This window comes from Rhagoletis pomonella, unplaced genomic scaffold (genome assembly GCF_013731165.1).
Source record: "Rhagoletis pomonella isolate Grant_MI unplaced genomic scaffold, Rhpom_1.0 Rhpom_scaffold_02836, whole genome shotgun sequence".
Lineage (NCBI taxonomy): Eukaryota > Metazoa > Arthropoda > Insecta > Diptera > Tephritidae > Rhagoletis > Rhagoletis pomonella.
In genome coordinates, this window is record NW_023461389.1 from 9,287 (window position 1) to 24,244 (window position 14,958).

Consider the following 14,958-nt stretch of genomic DNA (forward strand, 5'->3'; position numbering starts at 1 on the left):
CCCTATTATAATTGCCATTCGTATTGTCATCAGATATGTAACTTGAGAATAGAAATCGCTGCATCTTTTAGGTGCATCAATATTACATAGTTACATCCCGAGTCAATAAAAGGAAGGTAAAAAAGGGTATTTCCATAAAATCCGTTCCCTGATTATAACAAACATATGGGGAAAAATTCGGAGTTATATATGCATCGGTGCACTTTTTATTGCATTTTTAAGACGTTTTTGAGGTTAGGTTTATATGGGAGGTATGCTTTAAAATAAATCGATTTCGCCAATTTTTTATTTTTTTGTCTCCATAAATATTGCACACGGAACATTGAGGTTATCCGCCGACTCTTTCTAGTTTTCTAAAAAAAAATGTATGGGACTGTACCACTGTGCGACGTTGAACACTTGAACAATCACAAAAAAAAATTATTACGCATAAAATTTACATACTTATGGTTGACTGATGGCTCCAAAAAAATGGGCTTGATCAGATTATTTTAACACATACCACCGATGCAAAAGTTAACCTAAAAATGTCTTAAAAATACCACAAATGCCATCGTTATTCTTTTGCGCTTTCTAATGAGCACGTTGCGCCGCAGAGGCGGTGAGCGTGCATGGTTCACGTTGCGTGCGCGCCGTGACTAATTTTGCTGTAAGTAATAAACAGAAAAATTTAACAAATTTTTTTTCAGAAATATTTTCTTGAATAAATGCAGTTTTCGAAAATATAAACGAAATGGAAAACACTCATTGAGAACATATTTTTAATGCAGCACGAATATTTATAATGTTTAAATAAAACAAAAAAATATTTTTTTCTAAATTATAAAAATGTTTTTTTTTTTTTAAGCTCTAATGTCACTACGCTTACAAAAAACATTTCATCAATTTTCGTCAAATACTTTAAGAGAAAATGAGTTGGAAAAAAGATTGCTTACAAATATATTTGTTTATAAAAACTTTAAAAATAAAAATTTTTCAAAAAAAATTCTCAGAATCCCTTTCACATCTATAAACCTCTACCCATACAAATTCGAACTTGACAGAAATCCGAGGTCCAGTTGAGAAATTTTCACCCATATATCCCTACCAAGCTCCAGTACTCTACCATGAACACTTCCAGAGATATGCAGTATGAAAAATTAGGTTTTTATAGGAGGTGCCACGCCTTCTTTACTTAGCGGTGTGAAATGCACTTAACAACCTGTTCCCCGCGCCCATTTTCTAAATTGATTTTATATATCTCCATACCAAGTTCTAACTAGTACCCTACCATGAACGCCTCCATAGATATGCGGCATGAAAAATTCGATTTTCCAATAACATTAATTGTTTCCATGAGTATGCGATTGAGTTCACATATTTCCAAATATACACAAAAAATTTCATACAAATCGGTTAGCCGTTTCGGAGGAGTTGACCACAAATACCGTGACATGTAGTGATGGCGAAAAAATCCAATAATCGATTAATCGGTTAATTGTTGATTAATAGAAAGCATTCGATTATTAATAACAAATAATCGTAGGAAATTAACCGATTAATCGGTCATTTCGATTAAATCGAGAATAAATAAATATCATTTCATAAGTTATAAAAACTGGCCATTTTATTAAAGGATACATTTCTTGTAAAATTGTGGAAACTTACGCTATGATTCGGTGCGTAAACAATCGAGAAGACTATGAAAATAAGAAATAAAAAGTTGGAAGGTAGCATACCAATACACCCCATGTCAAAATTATAAACCCATCCCAAATTGGCAAATTTTAAGAATTAAACTTTTTGTTATTTAATTTGAGTAATTTTTATAAAAATGTGTGAATTTTTTTAACAAAACACGTATGAATCCAAGATCAGACTTTGTGTAATATTCAAAAAATTCAATAAACATTCGTAAAAATTTCGAGTTTTTTAATTAGATTCCTTCTTTCTGGTTGTACTATAAAAGATCTCAGATCTTATTGTACTAATGTTTTAGCAAATAAAATGAAATGAAATGAGGATTTGGTGTATGCAGTTCTGTAGCCCCTTCAATATTAGTATAATAAAATGTAAATTTTTTGCCGCCGGTGTTGTATATTTTTTTCCATAAAAAAATTTTCAAGGATTTCATATGAAAAAAGACGATCAAAAGCTTCAACTGAAAAAAATGTTTGATTACGTAATTTTGATGTTTACATTTTTGCGTGAGTCAAGGAGTAAATTTTTAATGGTTTCTTTTCGGTTAATTTGAAAATTATTCGGTTAATCGTTCGATTAAATGAACGGAAAATTTTGATACAATTTAGTCGTTAACCGAAAGAAAATAACCGTTTATAATCGGTTTTTCGATTAATCGTGCCATATCTAGTGACATGAGATTGTATTCGAATGGTGGCAACCCTATGCAAATATTTTTGTTTTAAGTGTTTTCATACATTCGCAGTTCGCGGCTATTTAAATTAATTTTTTTTTTTTTGTAATTCAGATATCTGGCAATACCGGTTTTTAAACTTTTTTCTTTACAAACCTTCTACAGACATAGAGAAACAAAATGAAATAAAAACGAAGCAAATTCGTTGAGCTGTTCTTGAGTTATGCGATAACAAACGAACAGCAATTCATTTTTATATGTAAAGATTTTTTCGAGTGGTGGCAACCCTATTCAATTTTTTTCTTTTATTTAATTTGTTTATGCAATTATTAACATTATTGCGGCTTATGTAATTTTTTTTTTTGATATTTGAAATATGTGGCAACACCGGTTTTCCAATTTTTCGAATATTGCTAATTTTTGGGCAAAGTCTGAAACTTTTACATTCATGGTCTTTGTTAGATATCGAGGTAACTTGCATAAAATAATAATAAACATTAAATAACGCCAAAGAATGCTAAAATGTCTTTCCAATTTATATTTTTGCCACTGTATCTACAACTTATATTTTTCGTATCTATTGGGGGATTTTTTTGTAGGAATTAGTATATTTTTTATAATTTCACTAAATTCAAGTTAGAACCGCTTCAGAAAAAGAAAATAATAACTGAAGAAATAATTAAATAAGTGATTTTTAAACACAAAGCAAAACTGACTTCAATTCTAATATAAAATTTTTGATAACCGTTAATTTCTTAATGATGAAATGACCGGACCTACACCAAACTAGTACCGGACCACCTCTGAGGTTCCGCCTTTCCTTTAGAAAAAATAATTATAGAAATCTGTTAAGGATGTCTAAAATTTTGCGATAGTATACATAAAAAATTTTCTGACGAATTGATAACCTCCTTTTTAAAAAAAATTTACAGAAGAATGATAGACTCCAATAAAGCGTGAGAGTACCAGTTTGACAGATTAAAACATAACCAAAGATCATCGAAAATAAGGATGCTGGCTATGTTTAAGGCTCCCTTATATTCTATGTTCTTTGTGATAACGATAGTGCTGTCACGTTTGTACGAAAAATTATTTTTGGGCCGGAGTACAAGGAAACTCTAATTAAATCAATAAATACAACACTGAAATTCGGCACTTAACCGGTACAAATATCAAAAATCGGGACACTTGTACGTCCCGACTTTTAAAAAATATTCTGCGGGACGATTTCCTTAAAATCGGTACTGTCTCGCCAAAAACGGGAAGAATGGCCACCGTAGGCATACATCAAAATTTGACTAAAAAAAAAAATCCTTCATAATTTCATGAATACTTAACAATAAAAAATAAAAATAAAGTAATTTAACAATTTCGTGAACTGGTAACATTCTCCGAGACTTTGGAGAAAATCTATCGCCGCCATTTTGAGAAATTGCATTCCATACGTCAATCGCGATTTTCCCAAAACCTGCCGAAAGTAACACACGACAGTATTTTATCCAGGCGACGATATCCTTATACATATAGCGCTTTCCAATATTTATTTTTTTAGAAATAATTTTTTAGAAATACTACTATAGGTTAAAAGTACAAACTAGAAATTCCTTTATTTATGTATATACATACATATTTAAATCGTTATCTTGGCTATCGGAGATATACATATACATCATTTTTTACAACATTGTGACATTTACAAAAACGCCGTTACATTAATAAAAACTTAAATAAGTTGGCTGAACATTTCACCAACCGGAGTCCATCAAAGTTTAAACATAGTGTAAACGAATGGATATTGCAACACAACGCTTCCGGTGTTGAAAATTTAAATAGTAAATTGTTTGACCTCACGACGTAGCTGTCAAACATGAGCTGCATTCGTGACACTATTATTATTCTATTTTCTGCATTCTTGCTTATGAGTCCCTTTGATAAATTCTATTTAGTATTTGTAAGAAGATCTCATGTGGTATGTCAAGTGAGCTTTGTTGAATGTGCGTTTTTATCAAATTGTATTTTTCTTCCTCGTATATGGCGTATAAGCTGGCAATGTCTAATTCTTCGTAAAGTTGCTTTACACGCGCGATTTTCTCTGGATCTGAAATGGATGGAAATTCGTTTTAAAGTCCTACATTGAATAGAGATATGATAATTGCATTTTTAATGCCCCACACCCACCATTTTTCCCATAGCACTCCTCCATTATAGCTTTTTGTTCGGCACTAGCACGCTGCATGCAAACCACCGCTAACCAGGAACACTTGTTGTCCTGTATATCTGTGCCGATTTTACCAGTAATGTCGGAATTTCCAAAACAATCGAGAAAGTCGTCCTGCACTTGAAATAAGTGACCCATTTCCAAAAGAATGGTTTTGGATTGGCGGAAAATCTCGCGATCTTTAACGCTGCCGAAAAAATAAGCTTTTTATGAAATGAAAAAAATAAGGATGTACATGTTTTGCACTCACCCCGCCAAATGCAAAGCCAATGCTACAGGCAAATAGAAAGTATAATATGCAGTTTTATTCGCAACAATGGAGTCGTATTTGTCCATAGTGAAGGTGCTGACATTTTTATTGGCATTTAACAAATCCAAAGATTGACCACAAGTTGTAATGAAAGTTATTTGATGGAAAAGTTCTAGCAGATCAACATAACAAGCTAAATGGCGGAATTTTTTACGTAGCAATTCAAAGATTCCATTCTCAATCATCAGCGCATCATTGATGGCAATTAAGCCAACTTCCTCCAATTTGTGCCAACACAACTGGCCGCGTCGCGTAGTGCTGTTGTCCATGATGTCATCAGAAATGATGAAGAAACATTGCAGCTATCAAACCAAATAAATAAATATTGGTATGTAGTAGTCGAGGTGGTTCGATTATGGCATTAAAAATTGCATTAAAGCAAAGTGTGCAGTGTGATTACATACGAGCTGAAATACCTACCATTTCAACACACCAGCCGAGATATTGCGCCAATTTTATATTTTCGGGTGTGAGGTCATCGGGTTTGACTAAATTTTTTATACGTTAAAACGGTGAGTAGACCACGGTTCTTCTTGCCAAGTGGCACATTGTACTCTAGGGCCTGGAATAAACGAAACAAATTTTAACTGTTTCTGTAAGGTATATACGAGTGTAACTATTAGTAATACCTTTGTGAACCAGGTCGCAGCTTCATGTGTTTTGTAACTTTTAGCTACTTCGGACAGCTCGCGCACAACATCTGTAAAAGCAGAATCCATAATTAGGAATTTTTATTTAAAGTTTAGCGCGAGTACTGAACAGCTTCATCGTAGTACGAATAATAAACAGTGGAAATCCATGTGCGGGCTTTTACAGTTAAATATGCATCTGTTTCTTTGAAATAGTAAGCCAATTGAGTTAAAATCAGGAAAACACATTTGCATTAAAATACGAATGCCTATAAACTTATTATACTAAATACAAAGAAATGCAAATATTTGCTCTTTTCTTGAACCCAAGCCTGCGATCGTTTAAACTTATTGTATGAAATAAACAAAATATAGCAAGTGTGGCAGATAAAAAAAGGCTTTATATTTTTTTACTAACCTGGAAATACGGCCATGAAGTCACGACTTTCCTCCTTTGATATTGTTACACGTCCAGCTATTGGCACTGAATGATTCGTTAGTGTTGATAAAGTGCTATAAAGGAGAAAAAAGTGCAAAATAAACAAAGGCATGAATATATCAATACATTACAGTAGCAAGTGAACAACATAAATACTCCCTACATAAATCGAATGATCTGTATTTATGTATATGCATTCAGCCAATATCTGCCAGTAAACCAATTTTTTTTTTGTACTAAAATACACATAATTTTTGGTGTACCATAATTTATTTACTGACAAATTGAGAAGCACTAAATAAATTACCATTCTTGTATTTAATATGTATTTAAGCCTTGCCCAAATGTGTAAACGGTTACATCACTTTTACTGTTATTACATGGGTTTGATTTTTTATTTGTATTGTAATGAAATTTGTTTAAAACCTAGCCGTATACTTGCATAATATGCAAACAAGCATGAAAGAGTTTCGATACAGGTATATACATACATACATATAAAGGTATTGTCACTGAAATGAAAAAAGTGGTGAGTAATAATTTTTTTTATATAAAATGATGTAGGTATTTTTAATTCGATGAAATCCAATCATATCAATCAAAAAGGGAATTTTGATTTTTTATAAGTTATGCCTTTTTGCTTTTCAGTGCATATATTTGTTACGTCTATTTGCATTTCAGTTGACAATATGTGCATATGGGTTTATGTATGAATGTCCATAGTTAAAGTACGAGTTAGGTTGTAGAGGAAAAGTTAAGGCAGAATCAAAAATGGGAATATGATAAAAGCATCATATATTTTTGAAAGCGGAGACACTATAAAAATCATTCCATGTCGTTGGTATGCGAAGAATCTTTTTGAATTGGCTTTAAGATGCAAGATTTATATGCCATAGTTGGGTATGTAAAAAAAACCTATGTAAATTATACTCACGCTTAGTAAGCTATTTATAGCACTCATTAGTAAATAGTGAGTATATGTATGCATGTACACATACATAATTATACAAGAATCTATGGAAATAAGTATGCCAATGAAATTATAATGTAAGCAAGTCAGCGACCCGTAAAGAGCAGTACTTGCATGTAATGCAGTGAACTCTTAGCGGAATGCGAAGAACCATCCTATTTTGAGGTATTAAGAGTCCACTTATACGTTGAAAAACTTTGCATTGCTGATTTCATAGATTGGGAAAATATTAGGTCAATTCATCTAAACGCGTAATCTCGTAACCAAGTAAACCTTGTAAACTTACTTAATTTTGTATTCAAAACCGGATTATTTACGAGATTTTTGCGTTACGAGGCATTTACGCTTTTAGATGAATACCCATATTTTTTTCGATAGAATCTAAAGAGTGGATTATGTGTTGATAGGCACACGATTCATATTTTAAATTTATGTGGGACTACTAAACTCTTCATCAGTTTACCATGCAAAGAAGATAGTAGGTAAATAGTCAACTTAGGAGATTAAACATTTATATCCTAGGATGGGTATCAACTCTATACGAAACAGTTTCTTATGAATTTTTAACCGCAAGTTCAATCAATTTCATTATGCATGCTTACGCGGCCTTTTTCTTAACTAAGTATGTATGCTTATGTGTATGTATGCATATGCAAATAATTACGAATGGAATTTGTGATTTACCAGCTAACTTTAGAAATGGCGTCAATACTGTTAAGTGGCCTGGAATTGTACGTTATGCAGGAAAGTAACTTATCCTGCCGCGTTTAAAAATGTTCAAGCATTGGCGCTTTAACTAGACCATTGTATCATAGAATATTTATATAATAAACAAATATGCATGCAACATTTTTGATAAGAATTGGTATCCTCCCCCGACATGCAGGTTTTACAATAGGGGTATTCTCTGAGTCTTGCAAAGCCCTTGCATGGTGCACAGATTGCACGGTAAAAACCGGTTTTCGTATGGGACAGCTTTGCAAACCGTGCAATACGTGCACGGTGCAAGGGCTTTGCAAGACTCAGAGAATACCCCTAATTTATTTTTATATAATCCCCAAGACAAAAATGTAGACACCAAATTACTCTTACCGTTCATATCTTTTCAACAATTTGTGCTCATGCGGCGCTTTCAAAGCTAATTTCTGTGTATTGTGCTTTGTTTCCCAATGATAATGGATTCCATTGCTGATGCCATTGTTGCTGCTGCTACTATTGGTGGCGCTCGCTGATGTGATTGCATTTACACTGGACCGCAATTGTGACCATTTTCGCGTGAGTGAAAACATTTTCTTCGTTGATCGTGTATTCAATAATGAAAGAAAGATGTGTACAATTAAAATTTTTTAAAAATCGATTTCTTTATTAAAATTGAGAGTAGAATCCCATACACTTTCTTTTTCCCATCTAATTATCACTTAAAATAACACAAACTAGTTGAAAAGCAAAAATCAAATAAGCGAAACCAGCTGATTTGCCGTGCAAAGGCTTGCGCCGACGGAATCGAATGTGACGGCGTTGAATTTTCAGCTTTTACCTTTAGGGCTGCCAACAGTTTCGGTATTTCATAAAATTAATTTATGATCATTTTCGCTTATATATAAATAATTGGCCCTTTGCCATTGCCTGCCGAAGGGCGACACGGATGGTCAGTCCATGGATTGAACTTTGGGCCTACCGAGTGGCAGGGCACACTTCTAACCACTCGACCACGGCGACTCCCAGCTCCTTTATCAAGCCCGGTAAGAAATGTCTACGAAATGCTTGCATATTCTGCTTTACTTTATTTTGTTAATATCTTCAAGCGGTGTCGATAGTTTTTAATATACATACACATATTTATGTATGTAGCTTAACTAATTTTAAATGGGTTTACTGTTGACTGACTAAAATAGTTTTTTTTTTTTATAGTTATATAAAAATACATGCGTGCATATGTCTAAAGATCTAAAGTACAGAAATGAAATTAGCGACTATATAATTGTTTGAAAATGTAAGCAAGACATTTAAGGCAAACTTTACGAACTGACTAGAGTAGAAGAGAAGAGTTTATTTTAAAGGTTATAAATTATGATAAAAACACGAAAAAAACATAAAAATATTAAAAATAATTTAGGTGGGTTCTACATGCTTAAACTATTCTTTAACCATATACCTAAAATTTATATATACGCTTGGAAGTTGGGCTTATAATCTAGCTGGAATGAATACACTTCCCGCGATGCCACCTGCTTATTCGATGCCACGAGGAGCACCTTTATTCTTAACACTTGCTTATGCCGTTGTGTATATTTATTTTTGTTCAATCATCAAAGAATAGTATTTCCAGAATACGTTTTTGAACATTTTTGCGACGGTCCTTTGACATTTTTAATAGTTCCGTTGTTACCAATTCACCCAATAGATGCTCGGAACTACGCGCCGGTGTGGGGTTTTGTGGCGTTTGAAACTTATTGAAATTCTGTTGTTGCTGAGGTGTAGTTAGGTTTTGCTGTTGGTGAGGCAGTTGCTGATAAAGCTGAAAGAGGAAGTCGGCATTTGCGGGAAACATGCCTTGTTGTTGTTGTTGGCCACTGTTTGTCGAACCAGAACTGCGTTGCATGGCCGCCGCTGAGGAAGTCGAAGCCGCATTATCGTAATGGTTATTCTGATTATCATTTAATATTGTTTGTGGTTGTAATAAACTACTACTATTATCATCTGAATCATCATCGGTATCGTCAGCGAAGTGTGCGTTAGTGGAATTTGAAGTATTTTGTGAACCAGAGTATGGTTGCTGAGCATGATTGCTGTTATGTGACATACCGGCGACATTTGAATTTAGCTGCACACGTGGCTTTTTCGTATGATGATTACTGCCAGTTGATGAATCTAGTTCATCGTTATTGGTGTCGCCATATGAATTGGTAGCCATTTGATTGGAGGACGATGAGTGGGCTACTGCCTGCTGCGCGCCACTTGGGTTGTGACCTTAAAGATGAGAAAATAACGGATTATTAAGGATTTTGGAAAGACACTGGAATGCATTTACTTGTGCCACTATGATTGTTGCTGTTGACGCCATCTAAAGGAGATGATAATGGTGATTTCATTGAAGATGATGATGACGATATGCCCATACCGCTGCCATTACCATTGTGAGTTACACCATTACCACTCAAGCTGTTTCCTTCTCGATAGTGTTCATTATAGTTTTGAGAGGAATCGGCCATAGCGGCCGCCACTGCAGCAGCTTGATGATGTTGTAGCTGCGTGTGTGATATTTGTTGGAGCTGTTGTGAGGCCACAGCAGCGGCAAAATCGCGAAACATTTGATCGGCTTCAATTTTTACCTGTCCATTTCCATTCTCTGTTGTTGACGCATTTACAGCAGCAGAGCTCAGTGCAGAAATAGGGTGCTGATGATCTGGTTGGTGGTAATGATGTTGTGAGACAGCCGAGCTGCCGAAATGACCCATGTTCTTCATAGACCCATTTGACTTTGAGTCCATATTGAATTCACTGTAGTTGGAACTGTTCACCGAGTGGGGGGGATGTGAGAAAACTTGGCACATTTCGGTATGATTTCCGGGGCTGTATGTGCTGATCAAGGAATTTCATCTTCTCAAGATAGGGACGAGAAAGATGCTCATATACCGGCGGGTCGCCTTGCTTGCGTTGTGATACATAACGTTCCCGCAAGTATTTCCACCGTTTCTTGCAAGTCTCAACTACAGAGAATAGTAAAACTTTGGAGTGAATGAATTCGAATAGAAAATCAATTGCACTTACCATCTGTACGCAATTTAATTGCAATAGTTTGCCATGCCTCATCTTTTGTTTCATACTTCCCCCCGCCTCCACCTGGTCCATTACTACCGTTAAGGTAATATTTTTGACGATTATATATAACTCCATGCTGCCCAACTTCATCAATTAACTGTTCGTCCATCATTTTCTGAGCGTTGAAATCAATTTTTATTTTCGCTTTTGATAAGTTGACGCAACTTTAGTTTCGATCGCTTGCTTCACTATGCTTTTTCTGTGCCTCACACCAATACTTTAATTATCGCTTAATTAAATTTGTTAATTAGGGAGCAGACAATTGCCGACATCACACATCACACGTTGTAAATTCACGTAATAGGAGCTATCAAGGAGAGGACTTTAAACGCATTTCACTAGTAAGGAACATACTCTTTTACATGGACAAAGTATCTTCACTTTATTTAAGTAAAATTCGCAGGTTTAGTGGAATGAAATAAATTAAAAAATGTGGGCTGCAGCAAAAAACCTTTTAATTGTTTGATGACACTTTTGTTTTTTTTTTTATCTTTTTCTGTCTTTTCCCTCTGCTTCGTAAAAATATGGCACAGGCTGACCCAAAATAATAAATTTCAGTTTTTCGATTTTTCTTGTGTGATACATTTCCGAACGCTTTTATGGGATTCAATAATTTCACTTCTCGGAACTGAAGTTATGTAACCATAATTTTATGGTATAACATGAGCGTTAAAATATAAAAGACGATCGCAAAAAATTATAAAATTTTAAAATTCGACTTTTAGGGGAACCAGCTGGCGTGATAGTTCTTGGCCAGATATTGCTCTGAAACATTCCGGTTACGTATACCCGACGGGACAAAAGAGGCCATTGCTTTTGGTTCCTTAACAAGCGGATTTGGCCAATAAATGAGTCCTGCTGTGTATGCCAGAGACGACTACGCCACAACTTCACCTCAGTCAAGTTCAATGCTTGCAACGGGTGGATTCAACTTAGCGTCTGCTCAGATCTACGGACACATCGACCGTAGACCACTTAATTTGTGACCTCCTGCTGCCCTAGTCCGCCTGAGCATCTCAACACAAAAGACCACAGCACCACAACACAACACAATAGACCGAACCACGAGAGACCACGACAGACCACACAACAGACACAACCGCACCACTACCCACATGCCGCGAGATTGGACAAGGGACTACGAGGGCCCGTGTTGCGCTGCACGGGCGCAAGCTCCATTTGCGGCGCCACCCACTACCACTACAGGGCGGCACCCCCGCAAGGAGCGCACGCAGCCTTTAGTGGTTAGGAAACACACGTCCCTCGCTTCAGAGCAAGACCGAGGAGATAACCGTCTTCATGGGGAGGCATGGAATATTTATAGCTGCGGTTCAAGAGCCGAAGTTGCACAGAAATTCAACACTGTTGAATTGCGCCGGATACACTATGCACCGTCAAAATTGCGAGCGAGATAATGGTGGTGGCCTAGCGTTCATCACGCACCACACCGTGCAGTATCGTCTCCAAGCGATGTCAAACTCCAAATATTTAACGTATATATACCCCCTGTCACCAGCTGCCCAGCAGGATATCTCCCAAAAATAGATGCGCTCCTCAGAGGTGAAAACCGTATGGTAATTGGCGACTATAATGCGCTCCACAATCTTTGGCATTCAAGCCTGTCAAATGATCGTAGGGGAACACACTTAGCTGAACACATAGACGATTCGACATTCTGCACAATGAACGACGACGCCCCACCAGGATTATGGGCAGCTGCTGCAGCTCGCCAGACAACAATAGTCAGCGCTGGTCTGATAAACAGCATATCATGGCGACCTGTGCTGTCCTTGGCATCAGACTATCTGCGCATAGTCATCTCGATCGATAAATCAGCCGACTTTGCTTCCGCGGAACACCGGACATATATCAGCTTCACCAAAGCTGATTGGAAAGGCTTCGCGGAATTTACTGAAAGCACTATCGTTGCCTTGCCCACACCAACTGACGTTCACCTAGGTGAACGTAAGTTCCGCAGGGTTGTCACTGCTGCAGCAGCTCGCTTCGTACCAACCGGTTGCATAATGGACCCCCGTCCAACTTTCCTCTTGAAGTGGCTGTTCTAGCCGATGAGCGTGACAACATTCGTCAGGCCGATCCCGGACATTCCCGCATCAGGGATCTCAAAACGGAGATTCGGCAGCTTGTGAACGTGTATAAGCGGGAGGTCACTGTCCAATCCGACAAAGTGCGACGACAGAGTCGAAATATATTTCCGGACCCGGAGCGATTCGTGAGCTATTTTAGCCGGAAAATTTATACTGCATCCTCCGGTGGACAAAGCCAGACATCGAGAACCAGAAGACCGCACAAACTGCCAACAACAAGTGCGCCTCTTATATTCACCGGTGGTGAAGTACAGGTAGCCATCCGGAAGGCGAAAGCCGCCAAAGCTATGGGCCCCGACGGAATATGTATCTTGATGCTGAAAAATTTGGGTCCTGCGTGAGTAGCGTACCTAGCGAGGTCCTCAATCTGTCAATGGCCACTCTCGTCATTCCAGACATCTGAAAGACAGGGAAAGTGATGCTACTGCTCAAGCCGAGGAAACCAGCCAACAAAGGAGTCTTATCGTCCGATAACACTTCTATCCCCGGTATCGAAGACACTAGAGGCCTTGCTACTAAGCAGGGGGTTTTTCCCCACTACTGTTTAGCTTTTATATTTCCAAGCTCCCTCAGCCACCAGAGGCAGTCTCGATTGCCTCCTGACGATTGTTCGATAATGGCGTCTGGGAATGGAATTAATGACTTGTGCTCGAAAGTAAACGGGTATCTCTCCGAGCTTTCTCTCGTCTTCACTGCTAGGAGTCTAACCCTCTCCCCAACATAATCCTCTGCGATCTTATCTACCACCTGGGCGAAGGTCAGTCTGCTCTCCTTCTCTGCGCACGCAACCGCAATTGTCAACAAAGTACAGAGCCGCAACAAGGTCCTCAAGTCGCTATCCGGCAGTACCTGGGGCAAAGACAAAACAACGTCGCTGGCAACATACAAGGCAATTGCCGGGCCGGTTCTAAATTACGCAGCACCAGTGTGGTCGCCGGGGACAAGTAGGATGCAGTAGATGAAGCTACAGACTGCACAAAACACTGCACTACGGATAGCGACCTGAGGTCTTCTGATGTCGCCACAACACCACCTACACTACGAGGTGAAAATGCTCCAAATAAAGGAGCACAAACAATGCTCTATAGGCAATTGTTAGTAGGGAGCCACAGACGTGGACACACGAACAGACACCGGCATGTCAAAAGGCTTCTATATGAACTGACTGACGAAGTCCAGAGGGAAAAGCACCAGAAGCAACCTGTGGACCTATGAGCATATCGACAGGCCCTGAGCAGTATTCACAGGGTGTCAGTCTCAAGTTACGTAGACTCCAGACCTGTGAATGCCATTCTGGGTACACAACCACCTGACATAGACGAGACGGAGCTTCGTCTGCCTCGGGAGCCTCGCTTTGGCTACTGCAGCAGGTTGAACTCATACCTGAGTAGATTAGATGCAGATGTGCCAAATGAGTGTGTGGCATGCGGAGAGACACCCTACGATTCGAAAGATCTCTTCCTATTCCCGGAAAACCCAACGCAACTTACGCCTATTCCCCTATAGAGGGTGCACGCTTCTTGGGTCTTCCGTTAGTTGAGCTTGACGACAACGACTAAGATACTAACTGATCTGTGCGGGGTTGTTGTAGAAGCTACATCAACAACAAAAACCCCTTATCAATTTGATTCAATCCTAGCCTGTCTGTAGAAGTTAATCTACTCAAATTCTTTTCGTAAATTTTATTGGAAATAAACTTGGTAAAACTCAGCTGAAACAATTTTCAAGCTCAAATATTTGTATCTAAAACCACATCAACCCATGCTAAAATTTAACCATTCTTTGTCCATGGATTGAGCTTGTCGAATACCCTTTCGTATTTGTGAGGCTGAATATATATAGAATGTAGTAATATTTAGAATGGCTTGTTATGCGACTATTTTGCAAGCTTCTCTTCCGACACTCCTTAAGTCTAAAAGCTTCTTAGACCTTTCAATGGTAGGTATTTCCAAAAAATTTATTGGCTATGTGACAAGCACTAACCTTACTCTGCTAAGGCCGGCATCTTGTTGTAGAGGCTCAGCCGATTCGGTTCTGACCTTTAGGATGGGTTCCCTTCGTTCAACAACATCAGGTGGGATGGTTCTAGGCTAAATTGATGCGATGAAA

General features: G+C 37.7%; 2 pseudogenes; both read right to left on the reverse strand.

The window, feature by feature from the left end:
- Window positions 1-3,954: 3,954 nt before the first annotated feature.
- On the reverse strand, window positions 3,955-8,358 carry LOC118753774 (annotated as a pseudogene).
- Window positions 8,359-8,479: 121 nt separating this feature from the next.
- Window positions 8,480-11,203, reverse strand: LOC118753773 (annotated as a pseudogene).
- Between the last annotated feature and the right edge of the window lie 3,755 nt (window positions 11,204-14,958).